At 42.5% G+C, this 24,827-nt stretch overlaps 1 protein-coding gene across 3 annotated transcripts in view; it reads right to left on the bottom strand.

The window, feature by feature from the left end:
* GRIP1 (glutamate receptor interacting protein 1) overlaps positions 1–24,827 on the bottom strand; it is a 536,924-nt gene that overhangs the window by 427,044 nt on the left and 85,053 nt on the right. The window lies entirely within an intron of this gene.

The following is a 24,827-nucleotide window of genomic DNA, read 5'->3' as shown; positions in this document are numbered from 1 at the left end:
GGCCACTCCTGGACGCGACACGCTGAGGCTCCAGGAGGAGGGGAGGCAGGGGTACACAGCATGACCGGGGGACAGGGGGGTTGGATAGGGGGCAGGGAGTCCTGGGACCGGGAGGGGCAGAGGTTCTGGGGGGGGGGGCGGTCAGGGGACAGGGAATGGGGGGTTGGATTGTGGGCATTCTGGGGGTCTGTCAGGACTCAGTTGCGGAGTGTGGGGTGGCTAGGGGTCGGGGCAGTCAGGAGACAGGGAACGGGGGGGTTGGTGGAGGGTGAGGTCTCGGGGTGGTGGTTGGGGAAGGGGTCTCAGGGTGGGCAGTGAGGGGACAAGGAGCAGGATGGGTCGGGGATTCTGAGGGGGACAGTCGGGGGGCAGGAAGTAGATGGGGGTCAGATAGGGGGCAAGGCCAGGCTGTTTGAGGAGGCACAGCCTTCCCTATCCTAAAGCTCATTCAGCAGTTTGAGGCTTGCAGACAACTATTTAACACAAAGAGCCAAGCTGTTATCTTTTCCATGGGGGAGGGATCACATGAGAAGAGCAATATCCTACACCACCTATCTCCTTCCCAACCCTACCAAAGGAGACCCCCCATCCCCTGCATTCCCTGAGGCTCCAGAGAGGTTAATTCAGTGGTTCTCAAACTTTTGTACTGGTGACCCCTTTCACATAGGAAACCTCTGAGTGTGACCCCCCCTTATAAATTAAATATATTTAAAAAGTGTTTTTAACGCTATTATAAATGCTAGAGGCAAAGCGGGGTTTGAGGTGGAGACTGACAGCTCACGACCCCCAGTAATACCCTCGTGACCCCCTGAGGGGTCCCGACCCCCAGTTTGATAACCCCTGGGTTAATTTAATTTTAGCACCCTGTGTCCATTCACATGTAGATTGAAATGAAAAAGCAGTGTCAATTAAAATTTCATCACAAAAAACAAATATGCTCTAAACACTTCTCTAGTACAGTTTTTTAAAAAGTCTAAGATAAAATAAAAAGTTGGGACAAATATTTCTTCAAAAATAACAATGCTTTTTATTTTAAAACTTTTAATCCTTCAGAACTACTTCAGAACAGCTTTTACTCCTTCAGAAAAGTATCTAAAGAGTAGTATATTTTTTCATTAAAACTGAATATAGAAATCACTTGATTTCTATTATTCTGAAACCTGCAATGTTTTAAAACCTACACTAATTTTCCTATGCATTTCTGCTAATGCCAAAAAACATTATATGATTCAATTTATAATGCAAGTAAAAGAGTTTTACTGTTATAATATTATAAAAGGTATCATTAGTGTTATCAGCATGTGTGTGTCTAAAGTATCAGGACCATTCCTAACATAGACTACCTTCATTTATTGGAAGGAACAGTATGTATAAAAGCGTGCTGAGCTAGCAAAATGTTATTTAACTCTCTCTCTGACAAATCTGCAAGCACCAGATCTCACAGTAATGTATTTAAAAGATCTCCAATAATCAATCAAATGAACAGGAATCCAATAAAGCACTTTACTGTCCCTTCTTGGGGTCAGTTAGTTAATTTAGTAATAGATTTGCACATAACAAGTTGCCTTTCTATATGACTGTCATTTCATAATGGAGAATCCTCACAAGTGCTTCATGATTTATATCATGCATACAATTCATTTCAATCAATGAAATAGGCCATCAATTGTACTGAAATTATGGTCTAGTTCAATCAGTTTATCAGCATTCAGAAGCCTCCACAAGATGAGGCAAGTATTTTCCTATCAGCACCCCTACCTAATTATTGACTGTGAGCAGTTATTTGCTTTTTTCACATTCCTGGAAGCTTTCCCACCCCAAAGCTCTACTTCTAGTAATGACATGGCAATGTGGCAGTGGAACCTCACACATATTTAAGAGTGCAAGAAGTTCAAATTATCATCCTTTGAAATTAATTCTTCTCATAAATGGTAAATAAAGATATTGACAAACAAAAAGACTTGTGTTTTTGTAAATTTCATTTAAATTCCCATCCAAATGTTATCTGAAGCATTACCACTACCAGTAGCAAGTACATTTAACTTTATAACCCAGCACATCAGAGTCCCTTTGTCAGAGATAAGGTGACAGGGGCTATTTGGCTACACCAGCATGACCCTTGCACATTCAATTCTGGGAACAGGGAAATATGATTCAATTTGAGCTGGATTGGCTGTTTCCACCTGAGGCAGATCAGTATCTGAAGTGGACAAATGATAATCTCTGTGTAGGTCTACACTGTGATAAAATACCCACAGAACCAAGTCTCAATGATTTGAGCATTGGCCTGCTAAACCCAGGGTTGTGAGCACAATCCTTGCGGGGCCATTTAGGGAGCTGGGGTAAAAATCTGTCTGGGGATTGGTCCTGCTTTGAGCAGGCAGTTGGACTAGATGACCTCCTGAGGTCCCTTCCAACCCTGATATTCTATGACAAATAAGTCTCAGAGCCCAGATCAGCTGATTCACAGGGTATCTGCGATTAAAAACTCACTCATGAGGCTGAGCTGCAGGGCAAAAAACTGCCACATAGATGTTTGGGCTTGGGCTGGAACCCAGGTTCTGAGACCCTCCCCCCTTGCAGAGTAGACATACCCAGTGATTTCAATTACTAAGTTCTTGGATGTGTTGGGGTTTGTACTAGCAAATTGGACCTAGACCCCTCATAGAGACTGTTAAAATCCAGTAAGGAAATGCTAGACACAGTTGAATGAGCTCATTAGTGCCTCCCTAAGCAGAGGCAAGAAACCAGTTTCCCTCAAATGAGACACTGTTAGGCCTTGGCTCAAGACATCATCTCCTGATGCTATCCCTAACTTGTTCTTTTTGGTAGAGGGTACTAACCTAAGCTTCGGCTTCAGCCTTGGGCAGCTTCAGGTTACAGCTTGGGACAGTGAGGCTCAACCTTTGGCTTTGGCCCCCCTGCCTGGGTCAGCGGGACTTGGGGGGCTCAGGCTTTGGTCCCCCCTCCTGATGTCATAGAATCATAGACTATTAGGGTTGGAAGGGACCTCAGGAGGTCATCTAGTCCAACCGCCTGCTCAAAGCAGGACCAATCCCCAAATTTTTACCCCAGTTCCCTAAATGGCCCCCCTCAAGGATTGAACTCACAACCCTGGGTTTAGCAGGCCAATGCTCAAACCACTGAGCTATCCCTCCCCCCAATTACTATTACTATGCCATGTAGTAATTTTTGTTGTCAGAAGGGGCTGGCAGTGCAATGAAGTTTTAGAACTGCTGATTTAGGTGGACCAGATATGTCATTTGAATGGAAGATCACTGTCTCCCAAAACAGATCCTGTATGGAGAGCTAAGTCAGGGCAAAGAAAGAAGGGTCGTCCATATGAGCACTTCAAAGATAACTTGAAGAGCAGTCTCCAGTGAGCTAGCATCAATCTCAAAGAACTCGAGCAAATGGCTCAGAACAGGACTCATTGGTGGTCTCTGATAAGATTAGCATGCAACAGGTTGGAGTGGGATTGAAGAAATTGTTTCCAGGCTGCACATGAAAGGCATCACAGAGCTGCATCATCATACATCATGGATATGGACTTCCCATGCCCTCAGTGAGGCTGACTCTGTGAATCAGGGTTCGGATTTCAGAGTCACAGGCATAGCCATAGAAGAGAATTGCAACAATACTGTCAGCAGCAATGGCCTACTACTACTCCTCTCTGGAGGCCAAACACACAACACATGGTTCTTGCATTGAGGTTATTTGGAAGCTACAGCTGATGCACAATATGGTGGTGCTTGCTCAAAAGCAATAGCAGAAGACATTATACCACTTTAATGTCTTCACCGCTTTCTATGCATTTCTGGATGTGATTCAAGTTACTGATATGATCTTTAAAGTTCTCCATGGTTTGGGTTCTAGCTACAAGAGAAGCTGCCTCTCCCCTCCACATCATCACAACAGTCCCTCAATCTGAATGTCCAGGAGGTGGAAACAAAGTATTTTCAAGTAGAAGACTCTGGCATTCATTTCTCATATTGATCTGACATAGCCCATGTTTTGACCTTTAGGTGGTGAATCTCTATGTATTTCTCTTTGTGGAGATTCAGTCTATATCAACACCAGTGCTTTTGCTGGTCAAGGGTGTGAAAAACATACACTCGGTCACCAACATAAGTTACACTGACAGAAGCACCAGTGTGGACAGCCCTATGTAGGAGGGAGACGCTCTCCTGCCGACATAGCTAGTGCCACTCATTGGGGGTGATTTTATTATGTTGATGGGAGAGCTCTCTCCTATCGGCATAGAGCAGCTACATGGGAAACCTTATATCAGTGCAGCTGCATCGGTACAGTTGTGCCGCGGTAAGGTCTCTAGTGTAGACATAGCCTCAGTCTCCTTAGGTTTTGTTTGATTTACCTAATCTTGAATTAAGTTAATGTATATGTGCACCCAGAGACCCTGTAAGGGGTGCATTTTTAAAAATCAGCAAACATTTAATCACGATAGTTAATCTAAATAATCCTGCAAAAACCCTATAAGGAATTTATGACCTGATTACCACTTGGTAAGATAATGATTTAGACAGTTACTGCAGTCTTACTATACAGCTATCAGATGTTGCTCTCTAAAGGGTCAGATTCCCCTTACGTGAGGGTAGCTTTGTGCTGAGCTGCTGGCACACAGCTATCCTCATGCCTGCTAATGTGGTAAGTAGCAGTTGACCACATTGTAGGAGGCTCCTCCAGTGATAAAGAGCTACATCAGTGGAGCTTATCACTCCTCCTGCTCCCTGCTGCACAACTTAAACCCACCTTTGCACATATTCCTGAGTATTCCTTGGCCACCACCAAGAATCTAAGCTAAAAGAGAAGCAACTGGAGTTCATCTAAAAACAGTACTAAATAATTTACAAGCATCAATACAGTTTATACATGGTGTGGGAAGAGGACACACTGTTTTCACATTTGGGATAATGATTTATAAATGGGGTTATGATTCATAATTGGAATGTACTATCAGTATTGAGATAACACATATGGTGAAATGTTTTTGGTTTTGGTTTCAGGGCACTGAAAAGTAACAGAGGAATTTGCCAACCACAATAATGACAACAACAAGAGATATAATGCTGCTAATGAATGTTTTTGCTACTAACAGTAAAACAATATCTGAAATATCTCCAATTACAGGCCATTAAAAGATAAATTACATGCTAATGCAAAGCTATTAACCATTGAAAATTGAACAAGCCATACCTGCTCCCTACCTCACCATCTAGTTTAACTAGTTCATGTAGAAATTCGCTTTAACACTTCAACGGGTCTTCTTTCACTAAAACAACTAATGAGCTTCAGAAATCAAAATACAGATGACGTATGTTGGTTTTTAAAAAAAAAAGAAATAACACAACGCACCTAAACTGGGATCAGTACAATGCTCCCAATAGACAGTAAAATTAATACATTCTGAAGCTGGGGTAGTACTATAAAGTTTATAAAAGGATTTACTCTCTTCCCAATATTTCCACCACATAGAATCATAGAAGTATAGGACTGGAAGGGACCTCAGTTGTCATCTAGTCCAGTCCCCTGCACTCAAGGCAGGACAAACTAATAACTAGACCATTCCTGACAGGTGTTTGTCTAACCTGTTCTTAAAAACCTCCAATGACAGAGATTCTACAACCTCCCCAGGCAACCTGTTCCAGTGCTTCACAACCCTGACAGTTCGGAAGTTTTTCCTATGTCCAACCTAACCTGCTCTTGCTGCAGTTTAAGTCCCTTGTTTCTTGTCCTATCCTCAGAGGTTAATGAGAAGATTTTTTCACCCTCCTCCTTGTAACAACTAGGGTTGCCAAACCCTCTGCTCCATTTTGGAACCTCCTCCCGTACCTTTACTCCCTCCCAGACCCCGCACCCAAAATCCCTCCCAGATCCTGCACCCCACATCCCCTCCCGCACCCCAACTCCTTACACTGAGCCCCCTCCCAGAGCCCACACCCCGCAACCCATCACCCACCCCACACCCCTGCCCCAGCCCGGAGCCCCCTCTTGCATCCTAAACCCCTAATTTCTGGCTCCACCCTCAAATATGCACCCCAAGCTGGAGCCCTCACCCCCTTGCGCACCCCAAGCCCCTGCCCCAGCCCAGTGAATGTGAGGAAGGGAGGGGAAGGGTCTGGAGTGAGTGGGAGCAGGGCTGAAGGAAGGAGGCAAGGGTATTCTGTTTTGTTCAGTTAGAAAGTTGGCAACCCTAGTAACAACTCCTTATGACAGTGGTCCCCAACCTTTTTGGCTGGTGGGCACCAGCCAAAGGGCCACCGTGGCGGTGGCGCACCCGCTGAAATGCTGCCGAATTTCGGCAGGGACGCCTCTCGATGACACCACTTGCCGTCGACAAGCAACGTCATCGAGAGGCATCCCCACTGAAATTCGGGAGCGACGCCTCTCTATGACGTCACTTGTTGGCGACAAGTGTCGTCATCGAGAGGCGTCCCCGGCGAAATGCCGCTGAAATTCGGCAGCATTTCGGCAGGTGCTCTCCCGGGGGCCAGGATGTGGGCACATTAAGATACCCCCGTGGGCGCCATGGTGCCCGCGGGCACCGCGCTGGGGAGCACTGCCTTATGTACTTGAAAACTCTTATGTTCCCTGTCAGTCTTTTCTCCAAACTAAACAAACCCACTTTTTCAATCTTCCCTCATAGGTTATGTTTTCTAGACCTTTAATCATTTTTGCTGCTCTCCTCTGGACTTTCTCCAATCTGTCCACCTCTTTCCTGAAATGTGGCACCCAGAACTGGACAAGTATTCCAATTGAGGCCTTATCAGCGTGGAGTAAAATAAAATAATTACTTCTCGTGTCTTGCTTACAACACTCCTGCTGATATAACCCAGAACGATGTTTGCTTTTTTGCAGCAGTGTTACACTGTTGACTCATATTTAGCTTGTGGTCCACTATAACCCCCAAATCCCTTTCTGTAGTACTCCTTCCTAGGCAGTCATTTCCCATTTTGTACATGTGCAACTGATTGTTCCTTCGTAAATGGAGTACTGTGCATTTGTCCTTATTGAATTTCATCCTATTTACGTCACATCATTTCTCCAGTTTGTCCAGATCATTTTGAATTTTAATCTTATCCTCTAAAGGACTTGCAACCCCTCCCAGCTTGGTATTGTCCACAAATTTTCTAAGTGTACTTTCTATGATATCTAAATCATTAGATATGAAGGAGGGACAATGAGGATAAAATATACTTGTATTTGTTTTTTTTAATATATTATACTACACAGATACATGTCTGCCTCAAAAATTAGACCTTTCAAACCCTGTATTGAGACAGTATAAGGTCATGTTCTATAAGTAGATATAAATTCAGTATACATGTTATGTGAACTCAGAATGAACACATTTTCTACCAAAAACTCCATCATACGGTTACAACACAGTGCCATCTGCTGTACATTTGTTGTTTCCAATACAAAATATATATATTAAAAAAAAAACACCTCTTATGTAGGTTTTCATAATACTTAACACACAGGCTACCTTACAGTAATTTTGCCACTGATGTTTTACATGAGAATAAGACTGAGCACTACATAGTCAATTCTGCAAATATACAAAAAGCTCCATGTATGCTAGCATAAGGGTCGCTGATGAACACAGAAATTAAATGAGACCATGGGCACCACTGCTTCTATTTCCCAAAGAAAAACTGATTGTTTTGGTCACAGCTGGAGTTTACATGAGCCTTCTTCAATAAAATATTAATATGCACATTTTGCTACATTACCTCCTTAACAACAAATTATGCCACAGACGGCAAGAAAGCTGCCAGTTTTCATGCAGCTTTCTCTTGCTTACAAATTCTCTCATAAACACATCCTGATTTTTTAAAATATCTTTTAGAGAAAATGGAGAAGAAAAAAATGTGGTAAGCACCATTAGGAAGTTGGAATACCTCACTGAAATATGATTGCATGTTACATCTTAGAGGTAATACTGTGCAATATAACTGTTTCTCATGTTCATCAGAACTAGTGATGAACCTGAATTATTTACTGATATTCATGCTACTGATATTCCTGTTACCAAAGGATCCTTGCAGGCTCTCAACAATCCTTTCCTCCAACAATTTCGTTCTTCCTGTTAAACTCTAAACTCACTTTCCTTCTAAATGGCCAAAAAAAAATTTAAAAAAAGGAAAAAGCTCTCTTTAGCTAGGAGAACATAGGAGTTGCCTCTCCAGAGTTTGATATCAAGAATGCTCCCATAGATTAACCAACAAGAGATGTTAACACAGCAAATAGCCACTAGATACCACTTGCTCACATGAGCACACATTGAAGCTGCTGAGGTTCACTATTGTGAGAAGCAAGAGTCTTGAGGCAGTTCTCTCAAACCTAGTATCACCACAGATGGAAAGGCAAAGCAGTCACTTCTTAGAATGATCTATAATGATCCATTATGGTTTTGCGAACAACTGAAGAGCCCCCTGTAGTTAGCAAGAGAGCACAGTCCCCTGCAGGAAGCAGAAGCATGCTAAGATGCACTAATCAGATATTAAATTGTACTGCCATGCTGCCAAAATGAAAAAATTTCTGGAAATATTTTGCATTTCTTTTCTCTAAAGAAGAGTGGTGTATGTTGTGTATTTGACTCAAATAAGGTTCTTATTGCTGTAATTCAGTATGTTACAGTAATAACTTAATACAAAATATAAATCACATGTACATTTAAAAAAATGCCACTTTGAGGAGCATTTGGGCTCCCCAAACCCCAATTTCCTAGGAATTAACAATACTTTACATTAGACTAGAATGAACTAAGAATGTATCAATACCTTGCTTTATGCATTAAGATCCTTTGTATGTTTATAGGAACTGAAATGTTCTGTGTAGATGTAACATTTCAAGGAAGCTATTGCTGGGTTTGAAATGGTTTTTTGTTTTTTAGTATTTCAGATGTTGCCAATTCTTGCAATTTTATCACGAGTCTCATAATATTATCTTTTTTAATGTCCCAGATCCTGGAATTATATGATTAGGTGAGTATGACCAGGTTTATCAGGCCTTTCTGCCCCCTGTTGCAGGTGTTGGCCCCATGACAGCCCCCTATTCAAGAAAAACCCACTCAGGACAGGCTACTAACTAGACTTACCCCTCAGGGTAGACAAGCCACTTGTTTGGTTTTAAGTCAGATTGTCCTGTTTTAAAATGTTTTTTCCCAGCCCAGTACTAAGACAAAATCAGACTTGGTTTTGTCTAGTATCACAGACAGGGGATGCCATTTTGAAGAGGGTGCCATTCCACCCCACTAGCGTAACCTCGCATGCACAGTGTGTGTGAGGTCACAATGGTGGAGGTGGGCTGGCATGCTTTTCAAAATGGCATCCTCCATGTGGTGTGACCTTGCATGCAGTCACCCTGGTGGCAGCGGGGGTCACATAGGCAGGGGCAGAGTCATGCTATTGCCAGAAGTTCCAGAATCTCTGGTATTTTGGGGATAAGAACATAAGAAAGGCCGTACCGGGTCAGACCAAAGGTCCATCTAGCCCAGTATCTGTCTACCGACAGCGGCCAATGCCAGGTGCCCCAGAGGGAGTGAATCTAACAGGCAATGATCAAGTGATCTCTCTCCTGCCATCCATCTCCATCCTCTGACGAACAGAGGCTAGGGACACCATTCTTACCCATTCTGGCTAATAGCCATTTATGGACTTAGCCACCCTGAATTTATCCAGTCCCCTTTTAAACATTGTTATAGTCCTAGCCTTCACAACCTCCTCAGGTAAGGAGTTCCACAAGTTGACTGTGCGCTGCGTGAAGAAGAACTTCCTTTTATTTGTTTTAAACCTGCTGCCTATTAATTTCATTTGGTGACCCCTAGTTCTTGTATTATGGGAATAAGTAAATAACTTTTCCTTATCCACTTTCTCAACATCACTCATGATTTTATATACCTCTATCATGTCCCCCCTTAGTCTTCTCTTTTCCAAGCTGAAGAGTCCTAGCCTCTTTAATCTTTCCTCGTATGGGACCTCTCTAAACCCCTAATCATTTTAGTTGCCCTTTTCTGAACCTTTTCTAGTGCTAGAATATCTTTTTTGAGGTGAGGAGACCACATCTGTACACAGTATTCGAGATGTGGGCGTACCATGGATTTATATAAGGGCAATAATATATTCTCAGTCTTATTCTCTATCCCCTTTTTAATGATTCCTAACATCCTGTTTGCTTTTTTGACCGCCTCTGCACACTGCGTGGACATCTTCAGAGAACTATCCACGATGACGCCAAGATCTTTTTCCTGACTAGTTGTAGCTAAATTAGCCCCCATCATGTTGTATGTATAGTTGGGGTTATTTTTTTCAATGTGCATTACTTTACATTTATCCACATTAAATTTCATTTGCCATTTTGTTGCCCAATCACTTAGTTTTGTGAGATCTTTTTGAAGTTCTTCACAATCTGCTTTGGTCTTAACTATCTTGAGAAGTTTAGTATCATCTGCAAACTTGGCCACCTCACTGTTTACCCCTTTCTCCAGATCATTTATGAATAAATTGAATAGGATTGGTCCTAGGACTGACCCTTGGGGAACACCACTAGTTACCCCTCTCTATTCTTAGAATTTACCATTAATTCCTACCCTTTGTTCCCTGTCCTTTAACCAGTTCTCAATCCATCAAAGGGCCTTCCCTTTTATCCCATGACAGCTTAATTTACGTTAGAGCCTTTGGTGAGGGACCTTGTCAAAGGCTTTCTGGAAATCCAAGTACACTATGTCGACCGGATCCCCCTTGTCCACATGTTTGTTGACCCCTTCAAGGAATTCTAATAGATTAGTAAGACACGATTTCCCTTTACAGAAACCATGTTGACTATTGCTCAAGAGTTTATGTTTTTCTATGTGTCTGACAATTTTATTCTTTACTATTGTTTCAACTAATTTGCCCGGTACTGATGTTAGACTTACCGGTCTGTAATTGCCGGGATCACACCTAGAGCCCTTTTTAAATATTGGCGTTACATTAGCTAACTTCCAGTCATTGGGTACCGAAGCCGATTTAAAGGGCAGGTTACAAACCTTAGTTAATAGTTCCGCAACTTCACATTTGAGTTCTTTCAGAACTCTTGGGTGAATGCCATCTGGTCCCGGTGACTTGTTAATGTTGAGTTTATCAATTAATTCCAAAACCTCCTCTAGTGACACTTCAATCTGTGACAGTTCCTCAGATTTGTCACCTACAAAAGCCAGCTCAGGTTTGGGAATCTCCCTAACATCCTCAGCCGTGAAGACTGAAGCAAAGAATCCATTTAGTTTCTCCGCAATTACGTTATTGTCTTTAAGCGCTCCTTTTGTATTTTGATCATCAAGGGGCCCCACTGGTTGTTTAGCAGGCTTCCTGCTTCTGATGTACTTAAACATTTTATTATTACCTTTGGAGTTTTTGGCTAGCCGTTCTTCAAACTCCTCTTTGGCTTTTCTTATTACACTCTTGCACTTAAGTTGGCGGTGTTCGTGCTCCTTTCTATTTGCCTCACTAGGATTTGACTTCCACTTTTTAAAGGAAGTCTTTTTATCTCTCACTGCTTCTTTTACATGGTGGTTAAGCCACGGTGGATCTTTTTTAGTTCTTTTACTGTATTTCTTAATTTGGGGTATACATTGAAGTTGGGCCTCTATTATGGTGTTTTTAAAAATGGCCCATGCAACTTGCAGGGATTTCACTTTAGTCACTGTACCTTTTAACTTTTGTCTAACTAACCCCCTCATTTTTGTATAGTTCCCCCTTTTGAAATTAAATGCCACAGTGTTGGGCAGTTGTGTTCTTCCCACCACAGGGATGTTGAATGCTATTGTATTATGGTCACTATTTCCAAGCGGTCCTGCTATAGTTACCTCTTGGACCAGCTCCTGCGCTCCACTCAGGATTAAATCTAGAGTTGCCTCTCCCCTTGTGGGTTCCCGTACCAGCTGCTCCATGAAGCTGTCATTTAAAGTATCGAGAAATTTTATCTCTGCATTTCGTCCTGAAGTGAAATGTTCCCAGTCAATATGGGGATAATTGAAATCCCCCACTATTATTGTGTTCTTAATTTTGATAGCCTCTCTAATTTCCCTTAGCATTTCATCATCATTATTACTGTCCTGGTCAGGTGGTCGATAATAGATCCCTAATGTTATATTTTTACTAGAGCATGAAATTTCTATGCATAGAGACTCTATGGAACATGTGGATTCGCTTACGATTTTTACTTCATTTGAATCTACACTTTCTTTGCATGAGTGATTACTCTACTTTAGGGTATGTTGACACAAACACACAGAACTGAGCCTCTCAGTCTGGGCTGACAAATTCTGAGTGGTGGGGGTCATGCTAATATTCTAAAAATAATGGCTGTGTAGTCAGCACTTTGAAGTGGCCCCAGCTGGACCTCGGGCTCTGAAGCCTAGGGAGAGGGATGGGCATCCAAGACTGAGGTCCAGCCCAAGCCGCAACTTCAAAGCGCTTTCTACACAGATATTTTTAGAACACTAGCATGAACCCCACCACTGCATGCCTGTCAACCTGAACTGGGAGACTCAATTCTGTGGGCTGTGTAGACATACCTTCAGAGGTCTAGAAGGGCCAGGCATAGGCTTGGCAATCCGGTCCATTGAACTAGTCCAATAATGTCAACTGACCACCTACTATTTGACCATGATCAAATATTGTCTAATATTCCATCAAGAACACCCTGATGTAAGATTTCAGAGTAGCAGCCGTGTTAGTCTGTATCAGCAAAAAGAACAGACACCTTAGAGACTATCAAATTTATTTGAGCATAAGCTTTCGTGGGCTACAGCCCACTTCATCGGATGCATAGAATGGAACACACAGTAAGAAGATATTTATACATACATATATACACATAAAGATTGGCTGGAATCTTCTAGAACAAACATTGTATGTATATCTTTATTTGTATACCAGGCCATCAAGGTACATGACAGTTTACAAAGCACATGAAACAAGTTAAAAGACACAGTCCCTGCACCTAACTGATCACAACACAATGAAGAACAGTGTCAATTCATGGCTCAAGTTTGCAAGGAAGATGATGATGGGAGTTCTCTAATCTACACAACCTGAGCAATGGGCATGAGGAAGAACTTTTCCAATGTGACAAAAGATGCTTACGTTCAATTATCTATTTGCTGTGATATTTTATTTGCTACAAATTGAACGTGTGTAGAAAAAGCAATAGAAGGGTGAAATTCTCCAGGGCCACACTAAGCCTGCCAACCATGAAATATATGCAGCTACATTACTGAAGTCACTTACAAATTAACATTCTCTTTACAGAGAATCTGAAAGTTTTGAAAGAGTCACAGAGGCTAATGTTTGTGTTAACCCAGGAAAATGAGGAAAGGCAAGCAGTTTTGCTGAAAAAATGTCAATGGTGAATCTTGGTTCCTTAAGCCTTGGCATCTATTTTCTGAACCAAATGCATACGCTTTACATGTGTAATTCATATTAGCATTAATTGAAGCTACTTACACAAATCCCTTGTGAATCAACAGTAGATTAAACCCCAGTGTCAAAGTAATCTGAAAATTAGTAATACTTAGAAGAGAATATAGGGTGTTTCATTTGCTCAATGACATCGGAAACAGAAATAATGAAGAACAGGATAAGTTTAGCAAGGATTTATGGAATCTTTCCATCTATTACAGGCCTCAGAATTCAGATTTCCCCAAAAGAAACAGCTCTCCCTGAAATGTTATATGTCACAACTCATCTAAGGGTAAGGTTTGTCTGGGAAGTTTGGTAAAAATCAGACTCTAGTTATGATGTTTTGAAAAAGTAACTATTTACATTTATTCTAAAAATGTCTAAAGATATTTTGGTGAATAATCTAAAATTGATTGGTAGGACTTCCTGACACATTAAGGTTTGTTTTTTTTTAAGAAACAATTCATTCCATCTCCCAAGCTCTTGAATTCAACAGTTTATTTTGATCTGTTTGACCTGAGAGGCTAGTCAAAGATTGGAGTCCTGGGGATGTTTCAGCTGGGGGTGGAAATTGACAAGAGTCTGGTATTTTCTTTGATGCAATCTTGTTTATTTACAAGGAATGTATAAAGTTCTGCTTCTCCAAAAGCAGGAGGGGCTCGAAAAACAAGGATAGTTTCTTAGCTTACAGTCCCCAAGCCTTGTTAACCAATACTAGACCCCCCCCCCCCCCAAAAAATCTCTGTAGCTTTTCCCAGGGTCATATACTGTGCTCACTGGCTGCTTGTTGGCATTGTTGCTTTTTGTCTCTGTTCTAACTTATTTTCTGTCTCTGCATTCTAGTTTCTCTCCCTCCTTCCCCCTCTCCCCCCCCCCCACCACACACAAACACACGCACCCCTGGTCACAATACCCAGTGAAACCCTCCACCCACAAAATGTTATTTTCTGGGCAGACTATATTAGGCCTTGTTTTAAGTGTGGCCCCTTAAAGTGTTTCTTGTTTCTTACAACTATTTTAAGTGAAGGATGTGTTCACATGTCAGTTTTAGCTCAATCCATAACAAGATTTCACCCAGCCCATAACAACAACATCTTTTGGTGAGATGAATAGACTGCATCCAAAATCACTCTGTATCCTAAAAATATTAGAATATACTTACAAATATAGCATACAGTGTTATGCATTGTAAAGCAAATTCATATAAAAGTAACCCATTGGTTCAATATGTGTTACATGTTGTCCTCTATAGGCTGGTCTACTAATGGATAACAATCTACCATTGGTAAGGCTGCGAGTCTTTCACAGAGGTCACAGATTCCGTGAATTTCCAGGACTTCCATAACGTCTGCAGTGGCTGGTGTGGCTGGCTCCGGGCTGCCCAGAGCAGCAGCAGCGGTGCCCTGTGCCACGTTGTCATCCCCTGCCACCTCTGAGCAATGGTGGCGGTGAGGCCCCGGATCCCCCGTCTTGCCCAGCCACAGAGCACTTAAGATTTAGTCAGGGGTATTTATAGTACAGTACTCCTGAGGGAATTCTGCACCACTACACATGTGCAGAATTTACGTCCTCTGCAGATTTCTTTGCTTCCCTGCAAAAAAATGACTTTCTGATGGGGAAGCAAAGGGAAGCCACAACAAGAGCAGTCATGTGACCCGCCCCAGCAATATGTTTTGGGTACCAAGGCCAGCTAGCAGAGAGGTAAATCACTGAGAGGCAAGGGGCAGGACTGGGGAAGATCCAGCTGGTGGCTCCTACCCTGCGCCAGGCTCAGCTGTAGTCCTGGCTAGGCTGGGGAGGATGGGACTTCCTATTCCCCTGCACGACATCTGGGGCCAGGTCAGATCTACCCCCAGATTTCTCCCCCGGTTGCAGGAAGTTCTGCAAACTAAGCCTCCCCCGACTCCCTCCTGCCTCCTGCACCCATCGCTCCTCAGCTGCAGGGGAACAGATCCTGTACAGGGCGATGCTCCCCCATCCACCCAATCTCCATGCATCCAGACTCTCCTGCCAAGCCTCACCTCCCACACACCCCCAGAACCTCCTGCCAAGCCCCACTCGGATCCTCACCCCACCAAAACCCCAACCAGCTGCACCTGGATGTCCACCCCACAGAGCCCCACTCCCCCAGCATATGAACCCCTCACTGAGCCCCCCAAACTCAGACCCTTCTGCCAAGCTCTATCCTCCCAACACCCAGACCCCACCCCACTGAGTCCCAACCACCTTCACCTGGACCCCTCTGCAGAGTCCCATTACCATTGCATCCAGAACCCCCCAACAAGTCGCTGTGCATCCAGATTCCCCCCGCACCTTGATCTCCCACTGAGCCGCCCGCACCCAGATTGCCCCACACGGAACTCTCTCAACCCATTCCTGGATCTCTCCCCCCCCCCGGATCCTGCCTTGCTGAGCCTGCCAGCCCACACCTGGTATGGAGGGGAAGGGCCCTGGGGTGTTTCTGGGGCAGACCCAGTCCTTGCGCTGTGTCAGGGTTGGGTGCAGTCTCACCGCTGAGTCTGTGTCCTGGTGGGGAGCTGCACAGTGATCTCCCACCGCTGTGCAGTCAGTGGCCTGTGCTCCCCCATGCCATGCTGGAGCCTCCACATTTATTTGACAAATAATTTGCAGAATTTTAAAATATTGTGCACAGAATTTTTAATTTTTTGGCACAGAATGCCCTCAAAAGTAAGTACAAGTCACGGACAGGACACGGGCCATGAATTTTTGTTTATTGCTCATGACCTGTCCATGACTTTTACTCAAAATACCCGTGACTAAATCGTAGCCTTAACCCTTCGTACCAACTAATGGAGTTACTCTTTTTAATTCAAGTGTTAGAGGTCTATTCTGCTGAAAACACATGTGGAGGCTCATTATATAAAACTACAAATATACATGGCTATTGTTTAGTTATATGCTTTGAAGAGCATGTTAATCCAGCAATAGACTAGGACTAAATAAAAAGAGTTCTAAAATGCTTTCATAGTGTGGGCCACAATGTAATAAAGAAATTATCCTGTGGATAGGTCCTCTCCTATTCATGATCTCACAGATCATCCTGCTTACTGTTCATGATCACATGGATCACTTTTCCTCCCAGTCAGGACAGCCTAATGTCTCTGCATCAGCTACAGCAATCTCAGTTTGCACAGAACAGTAATAATAGGAAACAAGTTATATATTTTAGCTGCTTTTAGTGCAATAACGGGTTGGTTTTTTTTTAAAAGGAGAAGAGTCTTCCTGTCTGCTTTTGCTCCTCATTTAACGTCTCCCCACCTCCCATACGATCTCCATCTCTCAGCTCAAAACAAGGAGAGTTGGGACTATGGGACCAGCCAGGTCTCTGGGTCAGGGAACCTACTTTGGGAACCCCTGGTTAAAGTATATAAATCACTGTGTTCCTATTGGTGGGAAAAGCTGGGGGGGAAACTGCAATAAGAATTGCTCCTGATCGGGGAGAACTATCTGGAAGTTGGTTGGACTGCTGTTTTGACCCTTCATTTTTTGGAATCTCTTACTTCAGCATTTAGTAAAATAATCCAAGTGGAAGTTTTGTGATTCTTCAGTACACAATACAATACTTTGCCTAAGTATAGAATCTTGACAAAATTGCAAAAAGAGAAAAAAATAAAAACTAAAATAAAAATCAGTTACTCACAGGGTTTGTCTAATCCCACAATTTAATCCATACAGTCCTGTTTCAGTTAACCAAGGCAGTTTTTCCTTCCCCAAAATACTTAGTGAACATTTTGATTGGAAACCCCCATATTTTAAGGCCAAAATCCATTTGATCTTTCTATAATATTATTTAGGCAAAACAATTCCACGTCAAAAGGGTTATTTTCCAAAGAAACACTGAAAAACAAGTACCTTGAATATGGGGGGTGATTGCTTATACACCAGAATGTTACTATTTTTCAGACTTAATCTCCAAAGTGACATCTTCACAGGAAATTAACCACTGAGCTGCTTTGTCACTGATCCAGTGGCCCAAAACCCCCACTGTAGAGAGCATAGTGATGCACTGGCTGCTATTCTAATCTACAGGCTAGGACTAGGAGGTGATAGATAAAAGCTGCTGTGAAGGAGCTGTGCTACAGCCTTGTGGCATGCTGATGAGTTAGGACAGACTTTCATCCCAACCTAATCCAACAGGTTTCTTGAATAAAATCTGTTCATTCAAACTTTGTGCAGGTAGGCATGATATTCACTCTTAATGAACAGCCTGCTGATCGTGGCTGAAAGAGTTTTGTCTGGAAAACCTAAAGCTTTCCCACCTCCATAAATATCACTAACAAACAGAAAGACTATGGGAAAAGTCTATCACCTGTTATTTGCCAGCTATAACACAGTGCATACTAAGAAGTAATTTGAGTTTCTTATCACATACTTTCACTGCATTGGAGCTATACAGAAAAGTAAACAGTAATTTCTAATTATAAGTAGCAAGCAGAATACTTCATTTTATCAATATTTATCTAAAAACACTTGAAATATACCAGACAGAAAATTTGCAACACTAATTACAACTATTGGAGAATTGCAAAAATGTTCACAACTGCATTTAAAGGGATTATTTACTTTTGACCACTTTTTAAAAGATGTATTGTTTAGGCGATCAAAAAAATTAATAACGAACCATAGAGATCTGATTTCTCTCTCTTTTTAAAATCTGCTTTTATGCATTTATACAGGAATGGGAGACTTATGGTCTGACAGATTACCAAGATCAATCCTTCAAATACTAGAGAAATCACACTGAGTTGGACAATAAAAAGGTTGTAACTTTACACACTATTAACTGCTCACTTGTGTGCCGTTCTAGTCCTTGCAGAAATAACCGTCAGGTGACACAGCAAAGTTTCCTACAGTGGAGGGAGAAACAAGGTAGCTCTCCCAAGGAACCTTCAGCAGAGGACTGCAGAACATCTACAGGAATGTTTCCTAAAGATCACTAGGGAGGTTTCCTGGGACATCCTGGTGAACATTAATAAATTTTTCTGCCGTGGCCCCACTGCGTAGATGGACAGGCTCTTAATTTCTTTTCCTTATCCTGCCTCTACCATATAACAAGGTACATGACAGCTCAATCTGCTCTCACTGTGCAGTGTGAAAGCAAAATGAGCACTTACTGGAGCTCCCCTTTCCTGTATCCTGCGTACCAGCGCAGGAATGCTGGGACTGGCTAGACACCCCCCCCCCCCCAGAGCGTAAGAGACGTCCTGACTTGCTGCACCACTGGACGACTCTGCCATGTGCTCCACTTCGTCCTCTAGCTCCACCTCCTCATCCACCACTTCCTCATCGGGGTTGAGTCCACTGGCCACTGCCTCCAGTCTCCCAGAAGTGTCCATGGGGCTCTTGACGGTGCAGGTGGGGTCACCACCAAAGATGGCATGCAGCTCCTTATAGAAGCAGCATGTCTTCGGCGCAGCATGAGAGTGATAGTTGGCCTCCCTTGCCTTCTGGTACACATTCCTCAGATCCTTGATTTTAGCACAACACGGGTGCATATCTCTCTCATGCCCCTACTCCTGCATGCCACCAGCAATCAGACAATAGGTATCAAAATTCCTACGGCCGGTGCGAAGCTGCAACTGCACAACCTCCTCTCCCCATAGACTCAGCAGACCCCACAGCTCTGGTGTGCTCCACGCAAGAGAGCGTCTGCTGCAGAAAATTTGCATGGTCAACTGGGAAGACGCTGTATGAACTGTGCATGCCATCGAGCAAACAGAAAGATGAATTTCAAAAATTCCCAGGCCTTAAAATGGGGGAGGGGTGCATACCTATGTACCTTCAGAGCAGCTGAGTTCAAACTGCTGACCAGAACAGTCAGGATGGGCACTGTGGGACACCTCCTTGGAGGCCAATAAGGGTGCCATAAGCAAGCTATGTCACTATAACTATGCCACAAATAGTTCAATGCCATTTGTCAAGGTAGCTTTATTATGTCAGCATAGCAGGGGAGTTACATCGGTAGGAAGAACATTTTGGTGTGTATACCTCCACTGTTTTGTCAATGAAAGCTGACTTTTGTCAACAAAACTGTGCAGCACAGACAAGGCCTGAGTAAACCCTGGCCCCTTCTCTAGTTCTGTATTCATTCAACAAATAGCCATAAGGTGGCTGACTCTATAATCATTTCTTTAGCCTGTTGGATTAGAGTCTTGGGTCCTAATTTGACAATAGATTATGTTAAATGGACTGACATTGATTTATATCATCACATTATTGGGGGGGAATTGTCACATTTGCTTGCGTAGAGTGATAAGAGCAGATGGGAAAATGAAAGTTCTGCCCTGTGGGAAATTCTGGTATTTCAGCAGTTGGTCTTATACTGAATTGAGATGAAAATTGAAATACTGAGATTTTTCACAGAATGACACTCCCGAGTTGAATCATTTTGACTTTCCTCAGAGCAAAACGCTTAGTTTCGGATTAATAAACTGAGCATTTTGCTTCAGTCTTCCCAATGGAAAATTTCATTATAAATCAATCTATCTTTTATGAAAATTTCAATTTTCATAAAAAACACTTTCTAATACGAAACCATTGTATTTTAAATTTTGTAACCAGCCTCAAAAGTGCCAGTGGTCATCTGTGTTTTAGAAGCTGGAGTCAAGGTAGAGCACAAGTGCAAAACGTAAGTAACAGACACACTACTAACTACAGAAACTTTGCCAAATGCCACATCGTGTAGTGATGTATTTTGGGGGGGCTAGAAGTGGGGGGGATATCAAATTATAGTTGAAAGTCAACCTCTTTCCCTCCCCCATATATACCCATTTAAAACAATATGTTCAGAGCTAGCGACTATCGTATCTGAGTTTTTTTGCTAATGATTTTGCATATCCACCAACGCTGATTTGATGGCTTAAATTTTCAGTGCTAGCCAATTGCCAGTTTGCAAATAAAAGGCCTTCATATGAACCTGGCAATTTTCCAGCCCTTTTCACCTAAATCCAGGCAAGCTAGATCTTCTTAGCTCCCCATGCCATCTTCTTGTTTTGCCCACTATGAAGTATTTTAAATGTCTTATTCTGCTTTGAAAAATGACTATAAAAATGGCACCTTCTCTACTCCACAGATCTACTTCTTGTGTTTTCAGTCACATCCATTAGAGTAATTAATACGTTTACTACTTTTTACTCATGAAAAGTGGAGCACCACAGTTATTGTAGAGTTAGTTGGATTCTGTTCTGGCTCACATATCATCTGTAGAATTGATATAAATGTTGGGACAAATTCTGTCTCCAGTTATAGTAGGACAACCTCATGAAAAGTTGACAATGTGGTAGCAACGGTAATACTGAGTGAGAAATTTGGCCTGCCAGTGATGGTGTGTAAGCCAGAAGGAAAACAGTTTGTCTTTCATATCTCACTTTGAATGTGTAGGAATGGCAGCTAGCCCTAAAACAGCATCTTTTTATTTGTAAGCTGAGCAGATCTGTTATGGAAATCACTGAGTATGACATGACAAAACTGATGAAAACATCTGTTGACAGCACTGCTGATGCTACACCATCACTGAAAATACAATTACGAAATTTCCTAACGTCACACAAAGAGACAAACGTGGAAGCTCCCAATGGCTTTATTAAAGAGCCATTTTTCAGAGCAGAACCAGCACTTCAATATTTGTTACACAAACTTGAGAAATATTTGTTTAAAACTGAAAGAAAAAACTCTAGAGGGAATATGAGCAATACTAGAAGAGAGACAGGAAACAAGAAAACAATATTTGATATGCGATTTACTCGGTCAGCCCAGGAAACCAGAAGAGAACATCCTTAGCAAAGATCTTCCTTCACATAGAATATAACTGGAGAGGAATTGTCAAACCACAGAAGTCACACTGAATAGTGACATGTATTTTATATACAGCTGTTTAGGTCTGGCTAGCTCCAAGCAGGGTCAGGAAGCAAGACAAAATGCTGAAGTACAGCTAAGGCAGATTTGGATTGCTGCTGCTTTAACGTCCCCACAAGGTCATGCAACCCACATTACTATGAGTGGGAATAACCATTTACTGTATAAAGAGACTCATTTTCCACCAGTGCTAAATTTGATATTAGTGTTTGTCTATAAGACTACTGTCGTACCTTAAGGCCCATCATCTATATAGGTTCTGATTTCTTGTCATGTCATGGAAACATCACAATTAGATGTTTCCTTAACATTGTTCTTTCCTAAGGATACATGTGTCAGCAGATGCAAGAATAGTGCACACTAAAATGGAAGAATACCACCTTCCTAAGGAATCCAAGTGTCACAGCTTTCTGCCTTTATTTTATATATAAAATAGAAAATTGCAACTACATATAAATTAATTAGTTAATTCTGTGATAAGATACTCAAACTGATTGGCTAGTTCTGTTAAATAGATATCAGAACAGATTGTGAAATACTATAACTAGTGGCTTAATAGCTGTGGCACTCTGTACCTCAAAGCAGCACCCTGCTGTGATGGGTTGTCACCCCTGGGGTCAGGGGCGGCTCTAGCTTTTTGGCCGCCCCAAGCAGTCATGCGCGGGAGGCGCCCTGGAGCCGCGGGAGCAGCGGACCTCCCGCGGGCATGACTGCTGGTCCCGCGTGGCTCGGCTGGACCTCCCACAGCTAGAGCTGCCGCAGTCATGCCTGCGGGAGGTCCAGCCGAGCCGCGGGACGAGCGCCCCCTCCGCAGTCATGCCTGCGGCAGGTCCAGTCATCCCGGGGCTCCGGTGGACCTCCCGCAGGCATGACTGCGGCAGGACCGCCGGCCCAGCCCGCTGCCCCCCGCAGCCGCAGGGGACGCCCCCTAGATGTTGCCGCCCTAGGCACCAGCTTGTTTTGCTGGTGCCTAGAGCCGCCCCTGCCTGGGGTGTAGTCTGGGAGCTGTTCCCAGACTGCACCTTTGGGGATGACAATCCATCACATCTGGAACCCCCATATTCACCTGTCATATAATTATGATCTATTTCATAGAAAGCATGCCATGGTAAGATATTATATGAAAGGTCATGATCTGCTGAAACCCATTGTTCTGTCAAAATGTATAGCATTAGTGTGCATGAAGTTTGAGATTTTTGCTCTCTGTTTGTTACAGAAATATATTGGAAGATTGAGAGTCCCCACTGCTAGCTCCCCAATGACAACAAAGGAGATGATCCACTCCCAGGAGGGCATTAACCATTAATCAAGAAGGGAGTTGTAAACAAGGGATTTTCAATGCTGTAGGAGGGTTCCACAAGCATCGCACAATGGGGGATAGCTCAACTCTGACTCAGCAAAGCCCACTAGGACATGTCTGGGATAGTGTTTTCCAGGCACATGGACTGAGGATATAAAATAGGAGACAGTGGGATCATGTTTTGACCTCTCTCTTCACCCACCTACACTGGAAGCAAGAATGCTCGGAAGACAAAAACTTGCACTGAGGAGACTGGTCCCAAGCTTAAAGGGGAAGCCGGTGTATTAAGAACTATAACTTACCTGCAACATCCAGTGGGGTGAGAAAACTGCTTGATCCAAATACTGTCTTGTCTAATGAGGTTTAAGATATACAGACTGTGTGCTTACCTTTTATTTTCTTTGGTAACTATATCTGACCTTTTGTGCCTACCACTTATAATTACTTAAAATCTATTTTTCTGTAGTAAATAAATCTGTTTTATACTTTGCCTAAAACAGTGTGCTTTGCTTGGAGCCCTTAACAAATCTCAGCTCAGTTTACAAAGGCTAAAGTGTGTCCTCGCCACATGGGGGGGGGGGGAAGGGAAATAGGCAATAAACTTACACTCGTCGGGCTTCTGACCAGAGTAAGATGGTATATTTTGGGAGTCCAAAGCTGGGGGCTTAGAAGATTTGCTGGTGCCTTTCTCTGTGTGATTCGTGAGTGGCACAGGAAGCATTCATAGAATTTAGCTGGGTGCTAAGCGATAACAGCGCCGGGAGGGGTTTGGTGCTTGTCACTAGCAAAGCATTGTGAGTGGCAACCCAGGCTGGAAAGTTAAGGGGGCACACCGGTACCCCAGTTCCAGGTTGTGACAGGATCCCTGAGGTGCAATAGTATAAAAAAGGTCATAATTAATTCTTGAAACCATTAATCAGTGGAACAGAACTAGGCATACCAGCACAGACACACATTACAAATGATGCCTCACTGGACATAATCGAAAGCTCATTGAAATACCTGAGAATCTTTGAACTAATTTTGGTGGAATCTGGATAAAGAGCATACAGACTAAAACAACTGATTATGGACCAGCCTATAAGGAATGTTACCATTATTCCTCCTAATAACCAGTATCTTTAATATGATTGTCAATGAGATAAAACATGCAGTCAAATAGTAAATAAATATTGTCATGCGTATTTTTCCTCACCTAGTTATCTCCATTTTAGTCCATGTCCCTGTCTTAAAAATATACCACCCATTCTCAGAAAGGTCCAATGTAACACCCAGTTGGAATGGCAATAGAAAGCGCTCTGTTGCATGTCTCCCTGAAATGAAGTCCTAATGGTAGCCACTAAGAGAAAGCCAAATTCTGCAATCCTTAAACATAACAAATTCTCTTGAAGTCAATTGAAACTTTTGTCTAAGGATCACAGAATTTAGCCCACTGAGAGTTTATAGGATCACTGAACACTCTTAAACATGCCCAACCTTGACAGTATCACACATGACAAATTATTATAGACCACAGTAATTAGGCTTTTGTTAAAGCACAATTAAATGAGATTAGTAACAGCAGAGTCAGTAAATCTATATTTAATTTAAACTCACCAGTGAATTGAGGTGAGCTCCTCAATCACTTGTTTTATTTTCTCTTAATTTAATGGAGTCTCCAACTCATTTTTACTTTTCTAATCTACAGTCTTTAAAGGGATATTTTCAAATAGAAAGTTACACACTTGTCCTGATTCTGCACCTTGAGAACAATTTAATATTTAATTTATTATATCAGGGTCTCTTCTTTCATGCTATTATCCTGCTTTATTGTCATTTCAAAATATCATGATAGGTACTGCTGATAAATTGACTACATATTGGCACAAATAATATACATTATATTTTTTGTAAACTTTCCAAATGTATACTAAGCAAATTTCTCAGTGAAGTTAGTGTGTTGGTTCATCAGACCTTGATGTTACTCAAAGAAAGGCTCAGATTGGTGGCAAAGGTGCTCAACCGGGCTTATTATCTTCATAGGCTCAATGGTCACAGACAGGTACACTAACACATCTATGCCCTCAACAAGATAACAGCTCAGCATAACATAATGCTATCCCCTAAGCCGTTACAAAGAAGTCCCTCCTATGACTTCTACTTTTATACACTGATACAAACAAGTTAGGTATTACACTCTAGATGTTGTT

This window comes from Mauremys reevesii, linkage group 1 (assembly GCF_016161935.1).
Source record: "Mauremys reevesii isolate NIE-2019 linkage group 1, ASM1616193v1, whole genome shotgun sequence".
Lineage (NCBI taxonomy): Eukaryota > Metazoa > Chordata > Testudines > Geoemydidae > Mauremys > Mauremys reevesii.
The sequence above is the reverse complement of the archived record's forward strand: the minus strand, read 5'-3'. Positions and strand labels throughout refer to the sequence as shown.